Source organism: Nerophis ophidion, unplaced genomic scaffold (assembly GCF_033978795.1).
Source record: "Nerophis ophidion isolate RoL-2023_Sa unplaced genomic scaffold, RoL_Noph_v1.0 HiC_scaffold_364, whole genome shotgun sequence".
NCBI classification, from domain to species: domain Eukaryota; kingdom Metazoa; phylum Chordata; class Actinopteri; order Syngnathiformes; family Syngnathidae; genus Nerophis; species Nerophis ophidion.
The window spans coordinates 37501-45400 of record NW_026907284.1 but is presented as its reverse complement, the minus strand read 5'-3'; positions in this window follow the sequence as shown (position 1 = coordinate 45400).

Sequence of the window (7900 nt, the reverse complement as noted above, 5' to 3'; positions counted from 1 at the left end):
GAAAGAGGCTAAGGAGGCTGGAACTTAGGCCTCTCTCGTTGTTGGACTTTGAAAAAATCCACTTTTTTTGCACGGGATTTTTTCCAAGTGTCTCATGGAAGAGGCTAGACAGGCTGGAGGCCAGGCCTCTCTCGTTGTTGGACTTTGAAAAAATCCCAAAAGTGGACACTCTGACAAAATCACGCATGTTGACACTTTGGCAAAAAATCCAACTTTTTTGGACTTGGCCCGGCTTTTCTTCCATTTGTCCCCCACTTGGGCTGGTTCACTCCTGGGTATCTTTTGGTCATTCCCGGGGGCCCCGGAGCTCGCGCAGCTCGCTGCGGGACTTCTGGAACTCCATCCTGGGTAGGATTTTTAAACAATTTCGGACCTTTTTCCAACTTTTTCTCAAATTGTCCCCCACTTTCGCTGGTTCACTCCTGGGTATCTTTTGGTCATTCCCGGGGGTCCCGGAGCTCGCGCAGCTCGCTGCGGGACTTCTGGAACTCCATCCTGGGTAGGATTTTTAAACAATTTCGGACCTTTTTCCAACTTTTTCTCAAATTGTCCCCCACTTTTGATGGTTCACTTCTGGGTGCCTTTTGGTCATTCCCGGTGTTCCTGCGGCTCGCGCAGCTCGCTGCGGGGCTTCTGGAACTCCATCCTGGGTAGGATTTTTAATCAATTTCGGACCTTTTTCCAACTTTTTCTCAAATTGTCCCCCACTTTTGATGGTTCACTTCTGGGTGCCTTTTGGTCATTCCCGGTGTTCCTGCGGCTCGCGCAGCTCGCTGCGGGGCTTCTGGAACTCCATCCTGGGTAGGATTTTTAATCAATTTCGGACCTTTTTCCAACTTTTTCTCAAATTGTCCCCCACTTTTGATGGTTCACTTCTGGGTGCCTTTTGGTCATTCCCGGTGTTCCTGCGGCTCGTGCAGCTCGCTGCGGGACTTGTGGAACTCCATCCTGGGTAGGATTTTTAATCAATTTCGGACCTTTTTCCAACTTTTTCTCAAATTGTCCCCCACTTTTGATGGTTCACTTCTGGGTGCCTTTTGGTCATTCCCGGTGTTCCTGCGGCTCGCGCAGCTCGCTGCGGGGCTTCTGGAACTCCATCCTGGGTAGGATTTTTAATCAATTTCGGACCTTTTTCCAACTTTTTCTCAAATTGTCCCCCACTTTTGATGGTTCACTTCTGGGTGCCTTTTGGTCATTCCCGGTGTTCCTGCGGCTCGTGCAGCTCGCTGCGGGACTTGTGGAACTCCATCCTGGGTAGGATTTTTAATCAATTTCGGCCCTTTTTCCAACTTTTTCTCAAATTGTCCCCCACTTTTGATGGTTCACTTCTGGGTGCCTTTTGGTCATTCCCGGTGTTCCTGCGGCTCGCGCAGCTCGCTGCGGGGCTTCTGGAACTCCATCCTGGGTAGGATTTTTAATCAATTTCGGACCTTTTTCCAACTTTTTCTCAAATTGTCCCCCACTTTTGATGGTTCACTTCTGGGTGCCTTTTGGTCATTCCCGGTGTTCCTGCGGCTCGTGCAGCTCGCTGCGGGACTTGTGGAACTCCATCCTGGGTAGGATTTTTAATCAATTTCGGACCTTTTTCCAACTTTTTCTCAAATTGTCCCCCACTTTTGATGGTTCACTTCTGGGTGCCTTTTGGTCATTCCCGGTGTTCCTGCGGCTCGCGCAGCTCGCTGCGGGGCTTCTGGAACTCCATCCTGGGTAGGATTTTTAATCAATTTCGGACCTTTTTCCAACTTTTTCTCAAATTGTCCCCCACTTTTGATGGTTCACTTCTGGGTGCCTTTTGGTCATTCCCGGTGTTCCTGCGGCTCGTGCAGCTCGCTGCGGGGCTTCTGGAACTCCATCCTGGGTAGGATTTTTAATCAATTTCGGACCTTTTTCCAACTTTTTCTCAAATTGTCCCCCACTTTTGATGGTTCACTTCTGGGTGCCTTTTGGTCATTCCCGGTGTTCCTGCGGCTCGCGCAGCTCGCTGCGGGGCTTCTGGAACTCCATCCTGGGTAGGATTTTTAATCAATTTCGGACCTTTTTCCAACTTTTTCTCAAATTGTCCCCCACTTTTGATGGTTCACTTCTGGGTGCCTTTTGGTCATTCCCGGTGTTCCTGCGGCTCGTGCAGCTCGCTGCGGGACTCGTGGAACTCCATCCTGGGTAGGATTTTTAAACAATTTGGTACTTTTTCCTCCTTTTCCTCCATTTTTCCCCCACTTTCGCTGGTTCACTTCTGGGTGCCTTTTGGTCATTCCCGGTGTTCCTGCGGCTCGTGCAGCTCGCTGCAGGGCTTCTGGAACTCCATCCTGGGTAGGATTTTTAAACAATTTGGCACTTTTTCCTCCTTTTCCTCCATTTTTCCCCCACTTTCGCTGGTTCACTTCTGGGTGCCTTTTGGTCATTCCCGGTGTTCCTGCGGCTCGTGCAGCTCGCTGCGGGACTTGTGGAACTCCATCCTGGGTAGGATTTTTAAACAATTTGGTACTTTTTCCTCCTTTTCCTCCATTTTTCCCCCACTTTCGCTGGTTCACTTCTGGGTGCCTTTTGGTCATTCCCGGTGTTCCTGCGGCTCGTGCAGCTCGCTGCGGGGCTTGTGGAACTCCATCCTGGGTAGGATTTTTAAACAATTTGGTACTTTTTCCTCCTTTTCCTCCATTTTTCCCCCACTTTCGCTGGTTCACTTCTGGGTGCCTTTTGGTCATTCCCGGTGTTCCTGCGGCTCGTGCAGCTCGCTGCGGGACTTGTGGAACTCCATCCTGGGTAGGATTTTTAAACAATTTGGTACTTTTTCCTCCTTTTCCTCCATTTTCCCCCCACTTTCGCTGGTTCGCTTCTGGGTGCCTTTTGGTCATTCCCGGTGTTCCTGCGGCTCGTGCAGCTCGCTGCGGGACTTGTGGAACTCTACCCTGGGTGGGATCATATGATTTTCAACCCATTTTGGACCTTTTTCCCGACTTTCCCTCCATTTCCCTCCCACTTTCGATGGTCCACTCCTGGGTGTCTTTTGGTCATTCCCGGGACCCGGGAAGCCTCGGGCCTGCGGCGGGACTTGTGGATCTCCATGCTGGGCATGATTTTATGAGTTTTCTGGACTTTCTCTTCCCCGGGACCCGGGAGGCACGCGGCTGGACGTTATGCCCCCTAAAATCCCTCCCTTTGCTCGTAAGGCCAATTTTCCTCCGGATTTACTCTCTATAGACCCCAAGGAAAAAAATACCCGACCGGCGTCCATTTTTGACATCGGTCTCCAATCTAGGGCACGCGGGCCGAAAGCGGTACGCCGGTTCCGAAATCCGGCCCCCGCATTTTTTGGGTATTTTTTGAAAAAAATGGCATTTTTGGGACCGGGGGGACTTGCTGGACTCAGTCCCGGGTGCGGATTTTGAAAACTTTGAGGACTTTTGGATTTTCCCCCAGCTTTTCTCCCCCACTTGCAGTTTGACTTTGCGGGGTGCGTTACGGCTGTGCCGGGCGTCCCTGGACTCGGGTGGCCAGCTGCGGGGCTGGTGGGGGACTGATTTTTGAACACTTTGAGGACTTTTGGCTACTCTGCCAGCTTTTCTCCCCCACTTGCAGTGTGACTTTGCGGGCCTTGTTACGGAGGTGCCGGGCTTCCCTGGACTCGGGTGGCCAGCTGCGGGACTCGTGGGACTGATTTTGGAACACTTTGAGGACATTTAACTTCTTTCCCAGCTTTTTTCCCCTCCACTTCCAGTTTGACTTTGCGGGGTGCGTTATGGACGTGCTGGGCATCCCGGAACTCGGGCGGCCGGCTGCGGGACATTTTGCCCTCCTCCAAACCCCAGCCCTCTTTGTTTATCATGCCTATTTTCTGCTGGACACACACCCTCTCTTTTGAGCTGCCTCTTTTTTTACATTTGGATATGATTTATTGATGAATGGATTTGTTTTCCCCTTTTTAAATGATGGTTGATGTCTACCTTTTTAATACTTGCTTCTGGCTGCAGCCGAGACTTACAGTGTGATGCATCCAACCCCAACCCTGGTTTTTGTTTCCCTTAAAAACTTGGGGAAATGGACAGCTTTTTGGGGGGGCACTTCCAGCAAATGGAGGGACCTATTTGGAATTCCCCACCCGGGTGGAGATCCACGGCGAGCCGGCCTTCCTAAAGGGACAGCAACATGGACACTCTGCCATCATTGCAGCTTCTTTTTTTTTTTGGGGCACTCTGTCATATTTCCAGCTTTTTTTCGTGCTGACTTCCAGCAAATAGAGGGACCTGTTTTGAATTCCCTACCCGGGTGTAGATCCACGGCAAGCCGGCCTTCTTAAAGGGACAGGCACCCCCCTGTCCCTTGACACCTGCTTCCCTCCTCGGCGTCACCGAAATCCCACAAAATGACTGAAAATAGGACCCCAAATGACATCACTCGGTCCGGTTCTTTGGGTCTCACTCGGGGGCTTCTTTGACTCTGGAAGGCATGGTGAACCAAAAGTAGACACTTGGAAAAAATCCCCACTTTACAAGTTGACACTTTGAAAAAAAATCCCGACTATATAAGTTGACACTTGGAAAAAATCCCCACTTTATAAGTTGACACTTGGAAAAAATCCCCACTTTATAAGTTGACACTTAGAAAAAATCCCCACTTTATAAGTTGACACTTAGAAAAAATCCCGACTTTATAAGTTGACACTTAGAAAAAATCCCCACTTTATTTTGGAAAGGTTGGTACACCAAAAGTGGACACTTAGAAAAAATCCCCACTTTATTTTGGAAAGGTTGGTACACCAAAAGTGGACACTTAGAAAAAATCCCGACTTTGACTTTCGCAGGTCTATTACACTAAAAGTTGACACTCTGTCATATTTCCAGCTTTTTTTTGTGCTGACTTCCAGCAGATAGAGGGACCTATTTTGAATTCCCTACCCTGGTGCAGAACCACGGCAAGCCGGCCTTCCTAAAGGCACAGGCACATGGACACTCTGCCATAAGTGCAGCTTTTTCTTCTAAGGGTGCAGCGGCGGCGGAAGTCCACCGGAGGGCTCCAAATCCCCGCTTTCCTTTTTAGGCTTAAAGTGGCTTTTCCCTCCTTAAAAACTTGGGGAAATGGACAGCTTTTTGGGGGGGCACTTCCAGCAAATAGAGGGACCTATTTGGAATTCCCCACCCGGGTGGAGATCCACGGCAAGCCGGCCTTCTTAAAGGGACAGGCACATGGACACTCTGCCATCATTGCAGCTTCTTCTTTTTTTTTTTTCCCCTGTCATATTTCCAGCTTTTTTGTGCTGACTTCCAGCAAATAGAGGGACCTGTTTTGAATTCCCTACCCGGGTGTAGATCCACGGCAAGCCGGCCTTCTTAAAGGGACAGGCACCCCCCTGTCCCTTGACACCTGCTTCCCTCCTCGGCGTCACCGAAATCCCACAAAATGACTGAAAATAGGACCCCAAATGACATCACTCGGTCCGGTTCTTTGGGTCTCACTCGGGGGCTTCTTTGACTCTGGAAGGCATGGTGAACCAAAAGTAGACACTTGGAAAAAATCCCCACTTTACAAGTTGACACTTTGAAAAAAAATCCCGACTATATAAGTTGACACTTGGAAAAAATCCCCACTTTATAAGTTGACACTTGGAAAAAATCCCCACTTTATAAGTTGACACTTAGAAAAAATCCCCACTTTATAAGTTGACACTTAGAAAAAATCCCGACTTTATAAGTTGACACTTAGAAAAAATCCCCACTTTATTTTGGAAAGGTTGGTACACCAAAAGTGGACACTTAGAAAAAATCCCCACTTTATTTTGGAAAGGTTGGTACACCAAAAGTGGACACTTAGAAAAAATCCCGACTTTGACTTTCGCAGGTCTATTACACTAAAAGTTGACACTCTGTCATATTTCCAGCTTTTTTTTGTGCTGACTTCCAGCAGATAGAGGGACCTATTTTGAATTCCCTACCCTGGTGCAGAACCACGGCAAGCCGGCCTTCCTAAAGGCACAGGCACATGGACACTCTGCCATAAGTGCAGCTTTTTCTTCTAAGGGTGCAGCGGCGGCGGAAGTCCACCGGAGGGCTCCAAATCCCCGCTTTCCTTTTTAGGCTTAAAGTGGCTTTTCCCTCCTTAAAAACTTGGGGAAATGGACAGCTTTTTGGGGGGGCACTTCCAGCAAATAGAGGGACCTATTTGGAATTCCCCACCCGGGTGGAGATCCACGGCAAGCCGGCCTTCTTAAAGGGACAGGCACATGGACACTCTGCCATCATTGCAGCTTCTTCTTTTTTTTTTTTCCCCTGTCATATTTCCAGCTTTTTTGTGCTGACTTCCAGCAAATAGAGGGACCTGTTTTGAATTCCCTACCCGGGTGTAGATCCACGGCAAGCCGGCCTTCTTAAAGGGACAGGCACCCCCCTGTCCCTTGACACCTGCTTCCCTCCTCGGCGTCACCGAAATCCCACAAAATGACTGAAAATAGGACCCCAAATGACATCACTCGGTCCGGTTTTTTGGGTCTCACTCGGGGGCTTCTTTGACTCTGGAAGGCATGGTGAACCAAAAGTGGACACTTGGAAAAAAAATCCCCACTTTACAGGTTGACACTTGGAAAAAAATCCCCACTTTATAAGTTGACACTTGGAAAAAATCCCGACTATATAAGTTGACACTTAGAAAAAATCCCGACTATATAAGTTGACACTTAGAAAAAATCCCCACTTTATTTTGGAAGTGTTGGTACACCAAAAGTTGACACTTAGAAAAAATCCCGACTTTATTTTGGAAGGGTTGGTACACCAAAAGTTGACACTTAGAAAAAATCCCGACTTTATTTTGGAAGGGTTGGTACACCAAAAGTTGACACTTAGAAAAAATCCCGACTTTATTTTGGAAGGGTTGGTACACCAAAAGTTGACACTTAGAAAAAATCCCAACTTTTACACTTAGAAAAAATCCAGCTTTTTGTTGCTGACTTCCATCAAATAGAGGGACTTTTTCCATGTTTCTTAACCGGGTGTCGATCCAAGGCAGGTGGGCCTTCTGGAAGCGACACCCTCCTTGACACTTAGAAAAAATCCAGCTTTTTGTTGCTGACTTCCATCAAATAGAGGGACTTTTTCCATGTTTCTTAACCGGGTGTCGATCCAAGGCAGGTGGGCCTTCTGGAAGCGACCCTCTCCTTCACACTCTGTCATATTTTCAGCTTTTTTGTGCTGACTTCCATTCAATAGAGGGACTTTTTCCATGTTTCTTAACCGGGTGTCGATCCAAGGCAGGTGGGCCTTCTGGAAGCGACACCCTCCTTCACACTTAGAAAAAATCCAGCTTTTTGTTGCTGACTTCCATTAAGTAGAGGGACTTTTTTCTTTTTTCTTAACCGGGTGGTGATCCAAGGCGGGTGGGCCTTCTGGAAGCGACACCCTCCTTGACACTTAGAAAAAATCCAGCTTTTTGTTGCTGACTTCCATCAAATAGAGGGACTTTTTCCATGTTTCTTAACCGGGTGTCGATCCAAGGCAGGTGGGCCTTCTGGAAGCGACCCTCTCCTTCACACTTAGAAAAAATCCAGCTTTTTGTTGCTGACTTCCATTAAATAGAGGGACTTTTTTCATTTTTCTTAACCGGGTGTCGATCCAAGGCAGGTGGGCCTTCTGGAAGCGACACCCTCCTTGACACTTAGAAAAATTCCAGCTTTTTGTTGCTGACTTCCATTAACTAGAGGGACTTTTTTCATTTTTCTTAACCGGGTGGTGATCCAAGGCAGGTGGGCCTTCTGGAAGCGACACCCTCCTTGACACTTAGAAAAAATCCAGCTTTTTGTTGCTGACTTCCATCAAATAGAGGGACTTTTTTCATTTTTCTTAACCGGGTGTCGATCCAAGAATGGTGGGCCTTCTGGAAGTGACACCCTCCTTGACACTTAGAAAAATTCCAGCTT